The following is a 17,623-nucleotide window of genomic DNA, read 5'->3' as shown; positions in this document are numbered from 1 at the left end:
CATCCTTCCTGGCCTTCCATCTCCAGGTTATTGAAACTGGTTCAGCTGAAGTCATACTTCCCTCTTGCTGTTCCAGTCAACCCCATCCCCGCCACTGGCACCCTGCTCTGTTTCCTTCCACTTCTGCCTACATGCCCCTGCCTACATCTCAGCTCTGACTTTCCTCCTACTCATCCTCTCTCATCCAATCCTCTGCATACTCCTCTCTTCCTTACCTTCTCTCCATCACATTCTCACACTCATGCCTCCATGACACTTTTTTTCATGCTGCTCCCTGTGACTAGAACAGTCTTTTTACTTTTGTACACCAAGCAATCCTAGCATCTTCCAGATGCCTCCTCAAAACTCATTTTGTTTAACTTGTTTTTCATCAGTGACCTCTACTCCAGTGCTATCTGTTCCCCTCTCATGCCCAAACAAGACAAAAATAACTCCCCTGCCTAACAAAACTAATGATCAGACTTCCTTGTGAGCAGTCTGTTTATTTGCTGGGCAAATAAGTTTCCCCAAAGGAAAACAGAAAAAAGCCAAACGCTGATTCCTGTGAAAATTCTTGTGCTTGGTTCACATGTTGCTGCTTCTTTCCTTTTTTCCCTCTCTTTACATTCTCTTTAGTATACTCTTGATTGTTCCCTTTCCCCCGCCCACTCTCACATTGACATTAGAGGTTGCTATAATGTTGCAATTTAATCAATGAAAAGCACCCACTGTCACAAATAAGTGCCAAAAGCTTCAAAGTTCGAAGTCACACATATTGTTAATGTGTCTCTCCTGTTTGCTCTCTGGTGAGGTGTTCTTTGAGCCTGCAGCTTGTGTGCTCTTCCCTGGGCATTGACAGGTTTCCTCTGTTTCACCTGACAAATATTTGCTTCTAACAAGCTTTGGCCTGATGCGGTCTGGTCCTTATAGTGGAACACAATGGAGGGGAGAAAGGGTAAAGAGCCTTTCCCTGTTCCTGCTTGCCTCATGTAAGACTCAGGCAGAACTTTAGCCCCTGTGCTTGGGAGTTTCTAGTACAAAGGCAACATGTGTGCTCTTAAACCCCTTCATAGTGTGCAACCAGAAAGTGAGACTGACTCTACAGCCGAGTGGCCAGGCACTCACCTGGGAGGAATGGGAGAGACACCTGGGTTCTGGTCCCTGCTCCAATGAATACTTATACAAAGTGGAACAGCTCCACCGGGAAGGATAAACCACCCCAGAACATCCCATAGCTTGGTTCAGGCAGTCACATGAGGTATGGAAGACCTGACCTGGCTTCAATACCCTGCTCCAGAGTGGGGATATTTCCTACATCCGATGTCAGTATGCTAACCATTGGCAGTAAAGGGTGGAGCACCACTTCCACCTTCTGTTTGTGAATGGTGCCTAATCTCCTTGTGAATCTAGTCTGAAAGATCTACATGGTTTAGAAGTGTCAGACTATGGACATTTCCACAATATCTTTCTTTTTATCAAAACAATTTACTGAAATCAACACTGAAATGCAGCAAAATGTTTGTTGAACCAAATCTGCACTTTTAGGCCCCGAAAACCAAAGCAAAACAACCCCCTCCCCTCTACCCAAAAAGCAAGCTTTGGCTGAGAATTTTCACCTTGCTGTAGCAGTGGGTGTGTTGTGTTCCCAAGGAGCGCTGATGCTCCCTTTGAGACAGAGCGACTCCTTGTCACTGCCAATGCAGGCCAGTGTCCAAACATTGTGGGTTGGGCAAGACATTTCTAATCTGTTGTGACCTGCACCCCTTCATTTAAGAAAGAGCTGTAAGAGACAGCTAAGCAGTGCACCCTGAGATAAAGAGGGTATATGAGCTCACCCAGAAACGTTGACCATGTAGGCGGAGGGCTTCACAGTTATTGTCTTCAGATAAGGGTGTGTGGGAAGGGAGAAGTGAGAGAGAGCTTTTGGAGGGTGCTGACTGAATGAGGTTCAGTGCTAGGAGCAAGGATGCTGTTTGCTGCAGGGCTGCCTGGGGGGGTGGAGGGGCAAGTGGGGCAATTTGCCCCAGGCCCTGCAGGGGCCCCATGAGAATACAGTATTGCCACTTTTTTGTAATGGAAGGGGCCCCCAAAATTGCTTTGCCCCAGGCCCCCTGAATCCTCTCTGTGATCCTGGTTTGCTGGTTGGTTCCTCCTATGGTAACGGAACTTAATATGTTCTTTGCAAATAAATAAAATTGCATCAAAAGTACCAGACTCCATCTTTAAATATCTCCTCCCTACAGAGCTCCAAACTTTGATTAGATGCTTGAGTTAAAGGGGGTAATAACATAATCCACCCTTTGGGGTTCTGGATTCCCTCCCTCAGTTATCAACAACAAATAGCCAGTGGGGATATAGCAAGTTGGCACTCAGGAGCAGCCTTTCATTCAGTCTCAGGGCTACTTCTTCCATTCCTGGGGCTTATTCCTATTATGATTCCAACTCTGACACCACCACTCCACCCTCACACCTGGTGCATTTCACTTCCCTGACTCAAGACTTTGGTGTTCTAGACATTAAACATGCCAGTTGGTTAAATGGTATTATTTATTGTGCACCATTGGTGTGCTTGGCTCTGTACCTAAAAGACGTGGCTTCCGCCACAGGGAACTTCTTCTGTAACTGTGACACCGATAAAACATGTTACACATGGTTCTGGTATGTAATAGGAGATGGAAGGTACTGGGGTGATTAGGACTGGTCATTCCTGAAAGTGTCTGCAATTTTGATTATCAGAATGTCAGGTTAATGTAGCCTACCTCCCAGGTTCTCTGGGTTGTTGCATTATACCCTGCTCGGCTGTATTTTGGTGCCCAGTAGCATCTGAAGGTTATCAAACACATATCGGTCTCAATGTGTCTGGCATCTCTGGGTACGTTCAATTAACTGGATTTTTTACTGACTTATCACAAATGAATGGTACAGCTACAATGTAATAGCAAAGGGAAACAACCTCTGCAGAATGCTGCATGAAAGCAAAATACTGTGTGTTTGCTAAGAGTGAATCAGGAGCTTCAAGGAACCAAACCTAGGAATGTGAGTGATAAAATCAGAATGATATGGGGCCTGGTGCAGGAATGTTTTGGAAGGGAAGCAAAGGACGTTGTAATTCAAATGTGAGCATCACTCTGGGTCTGGGGCCAGCTTCTGGCAATCTGGTAGGTAGCTCAGCTACTGCACAAACCACTTCCCTTCCCATTCTTGATGATGTCATGACTACAGCAATTGGTTTCATGGAAAAGTAATAGGAAAATATTCAATGTGTTTTCAGTTTCTTTCTTTCTCTCTCTCTCCCTCATTATGGGCCTGATCTAAAGCTCCTTGAAAGTCATGGGACTCATCAGGTCCTAAGTGATTCAGTGATCCACACAGTGCACTCTGAGAACTAGTGTGCTTCTGGCAGAATTCTCAGTCCAGCTGAGTGCAAAGCTTTGAGCTTAGAGACTTGTTCCCACTGCAAAGACTGTGTTTCAGAGAAAGCCATGATCACATAGTCTCACATTCATAGGAGCAGAATGGGTTTTCCTTTCCTTAAAGAATAGTGTCACTCTCTTGACCCTGTCTGGGTCCTGGCTATTTTAGGGGACAGTAGGAGCTTTTTTTCTTACCTATTTGTCTGAATTCTCTATTTATTCAGCATGTTTTCAGGCTTTAAGTTTGTTGCTGTTTACTGAACTGGTAAATAAATGTTTTGTGGGCTCATGCTTAGTTGATTTAAGAGTTCTTTCAGGAGGAGTTGGGAGAGGGGAAAGGTAACTGCAGGATGGGATCACAGTGTTAAGAGAAGATCTCCATGATTCAAATACACTTCTGCATGAAATTAATTTCAGTTAGATCTCAATGCTGATCACTAAGCAGAAAATCTAACCTAGTGGGTGGGCAGTCCAGCCTGCCAGCCTCACTACATCCACTGCTAGAGAAACCTAGAGTACTACCAGGTCTTATCCAAATCCTCTGAACAAGGCTCTGCCAAATTTTGCAGACACTTCATGTTTATTTCAGGATCAGTAATGCAGCTGCATTGACCCCACTGACTATGTGGTGTTGCTTAAGCAGAAATACAGTACAGCCTTTGAAGCTAAAGTTCAAAACAACACAATTTATGACACTGTGTGCAGTTTCATATCACTTCTGCAGTTACCTCTGGTGAACTCCCTGTATGGCATACTGGAGCCAAAAGCTCATGAAGATTAAAGTATTAGGAGTACAGGGCCTCTGTTGCCCCTGTTTACCAAGTAATTATGCTGTAGTTTCTGTTGTCTTTGCTCTGTGTTCATATACCCTAAAAAAGGGTTCACACACCCTAATCGCAGGAGCAGCTAGAACGAGCATCCTAGTCACAGAAGAAATGCTAATAAACCTGTCTGCCCTAAAATCAGATCTTGATTATCCAAATGTAATGAAGGACACTGACTCTGGATTAGGGTGACCAGATAGCAAGTATGAAAAATCAGGACAGGGGGTGTGGGGTAATAGGCACCTATGTAAGACAAAGCCCTGAATATTGGGACTGTCCCTATAAAATTGGGATGTCGCTGGGTCACCTTACTCTGGATCACTAAGGGAATTTTCAGCACAATTAATATGCAGTGGGGGCATTTTTGAATAGTCAAGGTTTGACAATATGGCCTTTCATCCCAAAGGCCTCCAAACCAAGTTACAAGTTAGAGGAACTATGTTCCCCACCAGTGCAATGCAGCTGTTGTACAGTGTGCATAAACACGAGGCAGCTGTTTGGGTCAGAAAGACTATTATATCCACTAGACACTGAAGGGTAACTCTCGGGTAGACAGAATGCAGTTAATCAAAACTACTTCCTGGAGCTGATGTGCACCAATTCTCCTGGTTCCAGAGCTACTGAATGACTCAAGACCTGCTGTGAAGGTTTTCAAGGAGAATGTGCTGGATCAGAAAGGAAACCACAGGGGTCAACACACATCTCCATTACCTAGGAGTGGGGCGGGGGGAGAGGGGGAGGAAGACTCCTGCCCCTTAGGCTGTTCTGTGGCCTGGCCACTACTGCTGATGTATCTTGTGCTCTTGGTGGTGCTTCTCTCTTATAAGGGAGGCAAGAATTGCTGGTTGAGCCATGTCATTCTAGAATGACTGCCCTGTCTCTCTCCCCTGCCCCCTTTCCGACCCCCACCAGTAGTGCAGAATGACCTGCTGCACAGCTGGCTTCATTGGCACAGAGGGTGGGTGGGCTTCTGGCATTCTGCCTCTGACTCACACAGTGCAACTACATCAGTTCCACGGCTGTCAGGGACTTTGGCAGCTGAGGAGGAGGGGACAGGATTTGCCCATGCGGAACGATCTGGCATGGTCAGTAGTAAAGCTAGACCTTCCTGAGCTTGCCCATGGCTGGGGCTATGTTGGGAACCCAGACAGTAAAGAGTTCAGTCAAAGTTCCCAGAAGTGAGTCCCTAGGAAGCAGAAGCCTGTTCAACTGCATGTTTCTTTCAGTATGTCCTTGTCAAGCAGTGGAGCTGGCTTATGGGCAAACAGTAAAATACAATTTTAACAACTTCTGCCAGTGTCTCTGCCACCTGACAAATCTGAACAGTCACAATACCTTTCTGCTCATTTATACAGCAGGGGAATACGCTGTCACATGGCGGAATACCTTACATGTGTGCCAGGTTCTCAAAGTGCTATACAAATAGTAGCCCTGTGAGAAAGGTCAGAATGATTGTAAAATGTGCATAAACGGAAACCAAGGTAAAGAGAAGAGAAATGACATCATACAGCAGGTCGGTAGCAGAGCCAGGAACAGGCAAAAGGCATCTTGCACCTGCATTCAAGGGTGCTGGAACAATTTGTATAATAGGGGTGCTAAGCTCAATTGAATAAAACTGTAAACCCTGAATATAATGGAAACCACTTCAAGACAGGGGGTGCATTAGCACCCCCAGTTCCAGCACCTTTCCCTGCATTTTCAGTACAATACTAAAATGTGATCTACCCATTGTTCACCAAACACACACACATATATGGAGGAACCCCCACACCCCTCCAGTTTGTCAGTATTGATTTTCACTATCCTCCTAGTCTACGTACCATAGGTGTCAACAGGGCTTTTCTCCTTGCTGGAGAGACAACAGCAGTACTTCATGCATGCCCAGCAGCAGGAGCTGAAGAATTTTTTAGCAAATGGGTGACACCAGAGGCCACTAGAACTGGAAAAGCAAGGGGAAAACAATATATTTATATGTTTCTTTTGCACATTTGACCACATTGTATATCACCAGCTTCATTGCCTGCCCTGGTTAGTAAATTAGCATAGATGGTTTTATGATTCCGGAGACCTTTCCTGCAAGGTATGAGTTAAAAGCACCACCCAAGCTCTTCTGCCATCTGTATCTGGTCCCAGATATTGCTAGCCAATAAAAACATAGCTATCCAGTGGACTCCATTGTAGCATGTGTGTGTCACACTTCAGGACAAGTGCACCTGTATTTCCCTCTCATAGTCCAGCAAAGACACCCTCTCTTAGCTCCTGACTTCTCAGGCATAACGTTTCTTGGGTGGAGATTTGTGTCTCCCCCTCTCTCTCTCCTGTCTGGGATTTTTTCATGCTCCACAGTTCCCTGCCTATGCTGTGAGTTCGCTAGCAAGTCAAACTGCTTAAGCAGCCCTGTGTCTATACTTTGCTTTCTCTTCTGAGATTATAATTGCCCACAGGTGTAAATTACCACATAGCCCTTTCTAAGCAAGCACTTTTATTCTTAAGGTGAACACATTACAGAGAAAACATATTAAAACAATAAACGAACATTCATGCATGATAATAAGCTTACCAGAGATCACCCCAACTCCAGCAAAGGCTCTACCAAGTGACCCATTCATTTTTGTCTGATGCATTGCTTAAAATAGCCCTTGAACATCCAGGTCCACAATCATACATAAACTTTGCATTTTTAATACCATGGACTCCATAGCCACTTAAGTTAATTCAATAAGGTTCTTCAAAGATATTGCAGGAAATTGCTGTAGCTGTCACACTGAGCATATAAGATGAAATACTGGACCCTCTATTAGCTAATAAACTTAGTGTGCAAGCACATAATATCTGACACAGGTTTGCAGAACCTATCCTAACAGAGAATCTTTGAAAGAATACCCTCCTGTTGTTGCCCTTCCTATGACAGGCCTGAGGTGTGAACTGGCCTGTCAGATGATTTCTGGCTGCCTATCACACATCCTCTAGGCTGCTCTCCCCTGTTTCTGAACCATACAAACCTGCAGTAATAGGAGGTTGCCCCTCCTACCACCCAGCCTGCTCTCCTGAGCTACTGTACTTTATTTACAACACCAAATAGTTCTGCAGTTACATGTTTCACAGCCTGCTCTACATGACTTCATGTTCCAACACCTGCTAAAAAGCCCAAGAGGGAAAGCACCAATGAGCATACACAAATGTGGCACACATACCTTGTGGTGCGTCAGCTTGTTATCATAAGTAATTAATTGCTCAGTTGGCTGAAGAGATTATTTACCAGTACTGCTCAAGTGATAATGCCTTGTTTCCCAGGTTAAGTGTGACTTCGCATTACAAACAACCATAAACGTTAGTGCTGTCAAAGAATTCACCATAACATGTATTGATTTTCTTATCTGGAATCTCATAGTCATTAACAAAATAAGATTGTAGGAAGGTTTTGCCGTCAGGCTGCTCTTTAGCGGCAAACAGTGAAGCAAGAGGAATTTACTGTAAGGCCAAGCCTTCCAGATTACACGCTGCATTACAACCAGTTCTTTCAGTCTCAGTTCATTACCATCAAAGAGACTTTGGAGTGCCATCTGCAGTTACAGGCTAATGCACATCTGTACCCACACACAGTTTCACCAGAAGTGGTTCTGTGCTGGAGACTGAAGTGAATCAATATCTTTTTTTTTTTTCTTATGCTTCTCTCTTCCTTTCTGAAAGGCAGAACACAAAGTCTTTCAGAATACCAGAGCCTCACTGAAATGAATAGATTCTGAGGCCAGAAGGCACCATTTTGATCTTCTAGTCTGACCTCCTGCATAACACAGGACATAGGACTTCCCTGAATTAATTCTTGTTTGAACTAAAGCATCTCTTTCAGAATGCTATACAAGGGAGATTGCATCTGTTAAAAAACTACGAGCCAGATTTTCCTGAGTTCATCTTCCATTTAGGCCTCTGAAAAAGGGGCCAGAGTTTCGAAAGAGCTCAGCAGCCAACAACTCCTAATGTTCTCATCATTGTTCTCAACAGGAGCTGCTGTGTACTGAGCTCCTTTGAAAATCTGACCCAGGTGCATCAGAGAATGCCTTAAAATGAATACCTCTTAAGGAAATGACCTGGTTAAATTAATAACATCAAGGACACCAAGAGTGAAAATGCTACTGAAACAGATAACTTTCATGGATACCTGCTTTGTAACACACCTGAAGGAAATTTCACAATGGAAGGTAACCCTCTTAAGAGTATCTACCAGGCTAGTTAGGCCAACCCCGCCCCCCCAACCCAAACCAAAAATAGAGATCTGCCTTTAAATTGTCTTAATTTGAGAGGGAATATCCCTCAAAATACAAAACATTTGATTCCCCTCCCCCCATGAGAGATTTTTTTTTTTAAATCTCTCACTTTGCTGCTGCTAAATTGAAAAATAAAGCAGGGTCCACTATTTTTGTGTGGACCACAGTAGACAATCTTTGCTCCCCCTTCTGGCTCATATTTGCAGTTCTGAAGATTAACCAACACAATTTCTCAATGGATGATGCTGGCTCACAAACTGAGATGTCTCAGAATAAGACATCAGACAGGATGAAGCTGGGGTTTGTTAGACAAAAGCTGTGCTATATAATTTCAATTTCATTTCAACCATTGGTGGGGAGAGGAAAGAATCAGTGACTCAAATTCTGGTATCCTCGGCTTATATTTTCAAAAGTGACTACTGATTTTGGAGGGGCTCACTTGAGACTTGTTAAAGGGGTCTGTTTTTCAGAAGCATCGACACCTGCCCTCTGAAAGTTGTCTCAAACTTGGCCATCCAAAATCAGTAGTCGCTTTTGAAAATTGAGGCCCTTACTCATTTCTTTCTATGGGCCCAAGGAGGGACAGTAAGGTTAGTGACAATGGCCAAATGGAAAAGGGCAAAACTAGTAGAGAAATAAAACCATAATTTTGATCATCTAAACGGCTGTGACTATCAACAATGACAAAAACAAATTAGGAACCAACTTTGAACCTTCTTCTGACTTGTAGTGCTGTCAAGGTTTCTTTCCCCACTTTCAACTTTAGAGTACAAAAGTGGGGACCTGCATGAACACTTCTAAGCTTAATTACTAGCTTAGATCTGGTAACGCTGCCACCAGCCAGAATTTAGTGTCTGGCACACTTTCTGTTCCCCCAAAACCTTCCCTGGGGAACACAGGATCCAACTCTCTTGATTATATATTATCTATTATGTATATATATTTAACCATCCCCCTTCCTTTCCCCCCAGACTTTCCCTCCCTGGGTTGCCTTGAGAGGCTTCACACAGATCCAAACCCTTGGATCTAAAGCAAGAGAATTAACCATCCCCCCTCCTTTCCCCCGCCAGTCTCTGGTGATTCAGACCACAATCCCCCTGGATCTTAAAACAAAGGAAATCAATCAGATTCTTAAAAAGAAAGCTTTAATTTAAGAACGAAAGAAAAAGTAAAATTATCATCATGTAGAAATCAGAGGAAAAAATGCTTTACAGGGTAACTCAGATTCATAAGACGCAGAGGGACCCCCATAGCACTTAGATTCAAGTTACAGCAAACAGGAGGTAAAAATTCTCCAGCAAAAAGAAACATTCAAAGTTGAGAAAAACAAACATAAGACTAATCTGCCTTGCCTGGCTATTATTACAATTTTGACACATGAAAGACGATTAGAAAGATTTGGAGAGCCTGGATTACGTCTGGTCATCTTAGTCGCCAAGAGCGACAACGAACAAAACAAAAAGCAACACACAAAGACTTCCCTCCACCAAGATTTGAAAGTATCTTGTCCCCCTATTGGTCCTCTGGTCAGGTGTCAGCCAGGTTTACTGAGCTTCTTAACCCTTTACAGGTAAAAGAGACATTAACCCTTAACCATCTGTTTATGACAAGTTCCCTGAAAAATTAAGACCCCATGAAAGAAATAAGGCCTGTCTGATGTTTGCACAGGCTGTGTGATCCATGGATATGTCCATTGTGGAACAGTGGTATGGGCATTGCTAAATGGAGCACAAAAGGCTGGTCTCTCACTTCAGAAGTAAAATGCAATTTTTCAGTTAAGCTCTGTTTAAGCTTGGAAGCTTGTCTTTCCCCAACAGAAATTGGTCCAAAACAAGGTATTACCTCATCTCCCTTTTCTCTCTAATATCCTGGGACTGACACAGTTACAACAACACTGCATACACCCTCCTCCACCTCACCCAAAGTAACACCTGTTTTAAAAAAATCACTGCCTGTTTTGTATCCTTTTCAGTGTGTAGCGGTACTGCAGTCTCAGACATGTTACCACATCGCCAGAGCAAGCAGCTTTATATTTCTTGGATTACCCATTGGTGTATAACTTTATTTAGTTGCTTGCGTGATGAGGAAGGGGGGTCCCCTAATGGTCAGAGCACTAGCTCACTATAACCCCTTGTGCTCAAGTCTCTGGGTTGGTGGTAGTATCTTGCGGCTCAAATCCGCAATCAGCAGATGCACCACGTGCAGTAGTTCCCAAATGGTGGGTCACAATCCCATGCCATCAGCAGATGGGGTCGCAGCCATACCCTAGCGTGCAGAGGATGTCATTTTGCTTAGCATAGCATCACTTTGCATGTATTGCATGTGAGAGGTCACGATGCACAGAAGACACTATTTTGCTCTACAAAATAGCATCCTTCACACAATGTGACCTCTTGCGCACCATACGTATGTATACCCCATCACAATACCACAATGAATGTATTCTTTGCTTTCTCAGAAAGTTGGAGTCTGATCATACTAACATTTATACCCATGAATAGTTTTACTCCTCTGTGTAACTGTGGGCAGGATTAAGCCTTTGAATTGTAATGCAATGCACATATACGTATTCAAAAAAAATTATTATTAAAGTCCTGCAGTCACAAATTATGGGCCTGATCTTGCAATGCCTTACTTACATGAGTAGTGCCATTGACACCAATGGGATTGCAGGATTGGGTCCTAGGTGAGCGAGACTGTAAAGCCTTGTTTTTTAAAGAGTTATTTTCTCCTCCTGAGATCACAGGCTATGTGCTGAAAATGTGTGTAATTATGCGTGATGCAGGACTCAATGCCATGAGGAAATTATGCTGAGCTCCTCATGTTCTGCAGATGCAGTGAATCAATTCAACCAACCCGTGAATGAACAGAGCTGACCGCTGACAAGGTAAAGTACATCTGACCTTTTTTTCATTAGTTATCTTAAAAATACAAAATGAAAAAAATAAAACCACCCCCCCAACCAATTCCATACAATCTCTGTCTTGAAATTAGTACTCACTCTTCGTGTATGCCTTTGTCTCTCTTTGACTTAGGGTGAATGCATTTGAAAATGTCAGAGATGCAGCTCATATCTAACGTAAGAGGACAATTACAGTTTTCCTGACATAGGAGGAGGGGGATTACAACAATGCAGCTGACGTAGGAGAGGACAGATTACAGTGTATCTGAAATAGTAGCAGTTATAGGAAAATTATTTACAGGGATGGATGGAAAATGAATTTATGATGTTCTGCCAGAGAAGGACAATAAGACATGCTGTACCAGTACTTCCACTTTCTGTAAAAATGTCTTATTTCTCACTTGTCCATCAGCAAAAACAATCTGTATTATGCTACAGGAAACATCAGATGCAAATATCCTATTACTCTCCAAGGAAGGATACCTGTTTTCATAACTTGTTCACTTGCTAAGGTCTCTTATTAGCGGCTCAGACAATAAGAGGATATTTCTGGTTTTCCCATGGGCTACCAGTACTACAGGCATCTTGCTGCACTTGTGACTTTTATTTTGTTTCTGTTTTCTTCCAAACTAGCAATTCAATATACAGTATACAATAGTGCTGTTAATACCCTGTTCAAAACAGGCTGTACATACCAACCTGCCAGGCAGAGGTACAGACAGGCACAAGCAGATTAAGTGATTACTTGGGACACCAAGAAAATAATAACCATTGAGTTTCAAACAACAGGAAAGGAAAACAAATCTCAAAGCCAAACACATTAAAAGCAGGGGTTTCACATTCATTTTTACTAGGGAGGGATGAAAAGTGACCTACCATAATTATAGGAAAGGGGATGGCTCAGATAGTGGGACAAAAAACCTGTCACCTGTAGGTCACAAATTCAGATCCAGATCAAAAGGGACCCAAAATTGTTATCATCTAAAGGCTCTTTGGGGGCTTATAGATAATAAATAGCTGCAATTAACTATGTAGCCTCAGTTCATTTCCCATCCATGTGCCATGTCACTGAGAACTCCACCACAAGGGCACCAAGTGTGTAATCCAACTCCCGCTGAAGTCGATGGGAGCCTTTTCAGGCTCATGTCATAAGTGGCAGTCGCAGCAGAAGGCCAATGTCTGAATGAAGATGTAGCCTGAATTATTCTCCCGTCCTTCCGCCTCAGGGTTGAGGCATATTTATGGCTGGGAGTGGGGAAAATGGGCTCTGGTTCCGTATGTGCTGTCACTGGTCTGGGGCTAAATGGAGGCCCACAGTCTCCAGGGAGGCCAGGACAAAGCCTCCCATGGGCATGAAAATCACATGAAAATGTTAAACATTACTAAACAAAAAATTGCAGTGGCTCAGATTCTCTTCTACCTTCTGGCCTGCTCTGGGGAGGTTTCCCCTCTGATTTGCTGTGTGTTGCTGAAATTTGTTGAATGTTGACTGGATTCCCTGTATGCCTGGTTTTGACCAGCTGCAGAGCCTGCAGTTGCAGGGGTCCTACACAGAAAGGAGCAGGCACAGGAAGGTACAGAGGGCTGAGCCAGTGCTTGCAGAGCAGTTCAGCATGCCTCCCTCGCTGCGCCTCCCTGAGTTGCCCTTTTAACAGTTTGTCCTGCACAACAAATTCATTTCATTGTACCAGCACATCCCAATTAATGACCTCACGTGTTGATGAAACATCATTAAGCAACAGGAACAAAAGATCTTTGTCGTGATGATAATTATGCAACTGCGATGCAGCATTGTGATTGAATGACATACCACTTGTCTGATCTGTGTTTCAGTACACCCGTGCTGTGCACCAGTATGCAGCTGACTTCCTCTGAAATCAGGAATCTTTTTCAAACATTGGGATTGTGACCATAACTTTTACAGTGTGATGTCAAATCTACCCTTGCATTGTGTTACCAATACTTATTCAGCGATCTAATCAAAAGTAGGTTTTGGTCTTTAAAGCTGACGTCTTCATTTGACTTTACTTTTAACGTGACTAAGTTGTCTACATGGCTAGGGACAAAATACATATCATTTGTACACTGCCCTGGCAGTTTCAGACTTGATGTTCACAAACGCAACTCTGTTGACTTAAACAAGGTTGTACCCGCTTGCACCGCTTCTGAAACTGGTCCAACAAACGAATTTATTTCCAACACAAACACACTGGTGCGTCTTTTCTTTCTTTTTTTTTTTAAAAGGAATGCAGTTATGAATACCAATGGTGACTGAGTAATCCTACAATAACAAACTAGGCTTCTACCAAGCAGGGAGGGCAAAATGGCAATAAGGAAATAGATTTCAGTTTTTTCCTTTTTCTGTGCGGGAATGGTTAGTACCATTGCTATTGTCTTGGAACCATTTAAATAAATAATTAGGGACTGAATCTTTCCTTCCTGTGGAAATACTTGCAGGGTGACCTCTGGAAGGAATACTACTCTATGAGCATTCCCCAAACCTCTCTCCATCCAAGGAGAGGGAGAGTGTGTGTGCCCCCAAATGAGGAAGAGCTAATTGTTCTGCCCTCAAGGAACTCAGAAGGAGCATCCTTGTGAAGAGCCTGTGCCTCAGCACTGATTCTTGGACTCTCTGCCCTGTCCCCCAAATCTCTGATAGCAAGCCTGCCCTGGAACCATGCTTCACAGGGCCAGTGCTGTTTCTTGGGATTCCTCCTCTTGGAGGCTTCCTCAACACTCAGGGAGGGTCACATAAGAGTTAAAGCAGCAGTTAAAACACTAAATGCACAGGAATAAGCTAGTTTAAGCATCTTAATGTCAGTATAGCTGCATCCACACTAGGGCATTGTACCACTTTAACTCTATCTGTCCGTAAACTGGTACAAAAACTGTGTGTAGGCCAGCTCTAAGTGGCTGTGCTGGGAACAATCACGACCCACAGGTTTGCAAACAGAACAGAATTTTCAAAGGGATGCTGCAAGTGACAGGCACAGTATGGACTCACTTATTTAATCTACCATACAATTAAAAACTACAACCTGACCCTTACAAACCCCATGCCTTCATTGCAGGAGCTCAGCATGCTTGGCTGGCTGTGCTAAGGATGGCAGATGCAGATGTGCACCTCTCCATCACTTTCTCATTCTCCTTGCCTCCTCCAATGCAGTCAGTTTCCTGATATGTAGGACCTGACTCTCCCCTGCCTTGCACTTGGTGCAGCATTTCACACTCACTTGCCATGGATGTAAACATCTGCACAAGATGCAAGGCAGAAATGAATCAGACCCTTGCACCAAGAGCACGAAATCCTTGTAAATTCCAGCTCTCTGCTTCTGTTTGGAAATCATAACTCACAAGTACTTTTAAAAAAAATTATTTTTGTGGTATGTTACACTTTGGGCTTATCAGTCTAAAGCGTTCCTTGGAAATATCAGTTCTGTTTGCTGTCTGGAAACTTCAGAATATTGAAAGAAAACAGCAACTACAATAACTATATAGATAAAGAAGGGAAAGATCCACTCTAGCAAAGGACCAGTTGTTAATGTAATGTTTTCTTTCTAATATCTGGGGCACTGTTCACATATAGCTGCTTTTGTAAATGCAGTTTATGCTTCATCTCATCCTCATGAGCTCCACTGAGAAAAGAGAGTTAGCTTAATAATAATAAGAATAATTAATAAAAATAGAATGTCATGTGAAGTTCTCAGAGCACTTTGCAAGCATTAGCTGATCCTCACACCACTCTGTGAGCTTTATCATCTCCATCTTGATGGTGGGGATGGTACAGAGATCAAAGTCACACAGCAAGTCAGTGTTATACCCTTGTATTGAATCTGACTCCAGACTCTCCATTCCCAGCGCTACAAGACTATGTTCTCTCACCTATTTCATCCTCATATATCTCTGCACCATGCCTGCTCACAGTAACTGAGTGGAAGGGCCAGTGTGATATGCATGTCCGAACTGCCTGCATTCGTAAAGCAAAATGACGCTTGAGAGCTTCATTTTAAATCTGAAGGTTTGAACAGTGACGCATCCACTATTACTGGGGGGAAGATATCTGAAATGTAATTATTCTTTTAATGGGACAGTGTCAAAGTTATTTAAACATACAAAAAGACATATGCCTTGAAAGGTCTCCTGTGTTGTACATAAGTCTCAGCTCTGATCCCAGTAATGTATTTTTTAATTATAAGAATGATTTTGCTGTAGCCAGAAATTAGAAAAATCCCATCCAATTTATTGAACATCGCAATGGAACAAACAGGTATATATGGCATAGAATTATGTAGACAACGTGCAGCTTGTGAACTGTGTAATTGACTGAGTTATACAGAGTAAACCTCAAAGGCTAAAAGCTCCTGCATCCAAGGCATCATCTTAATCCGAACAGTCAGGCTGAATATAGCATGCTAGGACCTGTCTTCTAATAAAGCTCTGTATTAAAGATGAGGGTTGCTGCATTGTTCCGTTTTATGCAAATTAGGTTAAGCCTCTGGGATCCTGGCATGTGGCCAAAGTGCCAGCTATTCATCTGAGCAAAGTCTGTGTATGACCCTGGCGGCAGCAGATCAATTTAAATAGCAGACATGGCAGGAGTCATGGTAGGGTGACACGGAATTTGGGACAAATGTTCAAGGTTAAATCAGATTTTTAGACCTAGACACTAGTGGATTATTGGTTCACATACTGTGTTAAAGCTGAATATATATACTTGTCCCAATGCACCTTTCAATGTCTATTTGAAAATATGCCCTAAGAACAACCTTTTGAATGCTTCCAGCATGCTGGAGTTTAACCCAAATAATAGACATAGAGTATCAGGGGACCTCAGAAGGTCAGCTAGTCCAACCCCCTGCTCAAAGCAGGACCAATCCTCTGACAGATTTTTGCCCCAGATCCCTAAATGGCCCCCTCAAGGGTTGAATTCACAACCCTGGGTTTAGCAGGCCAATGCTCAAACCACTGAGCTATCTTTTCCTCTAACATATAAGGGGTTAATCTCTTATACCTCATCTCTTGCATGCATAGGGTTAACAGTCTCACCAACTCCAAGTATTCAAAAATCATGAGCCAGGCCCTAACATATCATAAGATAGACTTAAAAACCATCAGACTTTCAAAAATAATAGTTTTTGGTTCTTATTTGTTTTATGGGTTTTTGAGACTGTGGGGTTCATGGTTTCCCATTCCCCTCCTCCCCCATGGCTATGCAACCTAAAAACGTACTTTTCTTTTAAATGAAAGCTAAGATCCTCCTCTAATAAAAATGGCTCAGGCGGCTAGGGCTTTAAGAAAAACACCAAATACTGCATAACATGCAATATAATATAGCTGGCAACAAGTGCCATACCCTCTTCACTCCCTGTATGCAGGGTTTAATCCCCATGTCATCATCGTTCTTTTCCAAACATCCAGTTTCTAATCTGTGCCACTGCTGCGCCAACAAACAAAGAGTTAATCCATCCGGGCCATGTTGGCTCCAGTTTGCAGTGAGTTGGTGCACACGAAGGACGGCAGCTACACTACACCAGAGCTTACTGTCTAGCTAGGGTCCCTCACACGGTGCTCCCGGGCTAGGAAACACCACGGGAAAATACATTGGTCCCCAGTGCAGACAGGCTGTCCGGGGGTTAACGTCCCTGGCTGGGCCCCGGCACCGCAGGGGTTAACGGCTCAGGGGGGTCCTAGCAGTCAGGGGCTAATCGGTCCGGGGCGGCTTCCGTAGTCACTTCGGCTCTGGCGCGCTGGGGGTTAATTCATGGCCCGGCTCCAGCCCGCTGGGGGTTAATCTGGGCCGCGGCGGCTCCGGCAGGGGGCGACCCCGCAATGATAACAAACGGGTCACGTGACGCCGGGACTGGTGCCCCGTTGCCCCCCCCTTTTGCCCTGACGTCACCTCTCATTGGTCTCCGGGACGACGGCTCCATCAGCCCGCGCGTCAGAACCGCTCGTCTCTTGGCAACGGCCCGCTGTCTCGCTCTTATTCAGCCTCGCGCTTGGCTGCGTGTCTCTCTGGCGTCAAAGTGACGTCAATGGGTCTGTCTCAGTTTTCGGGGGGGGGAGGCCAGTGGGCGGGGGAAGGGGGATCCCGCGTGCTCCTGTGCCCTCAGCAGCACGCCCAGAGCAGCAGAGCGGCGAGAGCCGGGGACTGGGGAGCCCGGCGCGTAGGTACCCGGAGCCTCGGCGGTGCTGCCCGAGGGGCGCGCGGGGCAGGAGAGCGGCGGGCGGGCAGCGCGG

At 44.1% G+C, this 17,623-nt stretch overlaps 1 protein-coding gene across 1 annotated transcript in view; it reads left to right on the top strand.

The window, feature by feature from the left end:
• Positions 1–17,490: 17,490 nt before the first annotated feature.
• The window catches only part of SIK1 (salt inducible kinase 1), a 14,250-nt gene continuing 14,117 nt past the window's right edge, over positions 17,491–17,623 (top strand). Inside the window, exon 1 of the mRNA XM_032790170.2 lies at positions 17,491–17,554. The gene's annotated coding sequence lies outside the window, so the exon portion shown is untranslated. The remainder of the gene's footprint in view (positions 17,555–17,623) is intronic.

Source organism: Chelonoidis abingdonii, chromosome 1 (assembly GCF_003597395.2).
Source record: "Chelonoidis abingdonii isolate Lonesome George chromosome 1, CheloAbing_2.0, whole genome shotgun sequence".
NCBI classification, from domain to species: Eukaryota; Metazoa; Chordata; order Testudines; family Testudinidae; genus Chelonoidis; species Chelonoidis abingdonii.
The sequence above is the reverse complement of the archived record's forward strand: the minus strand, read 5'-3'. Positions and strand labels throughout refer to the sequence as shown.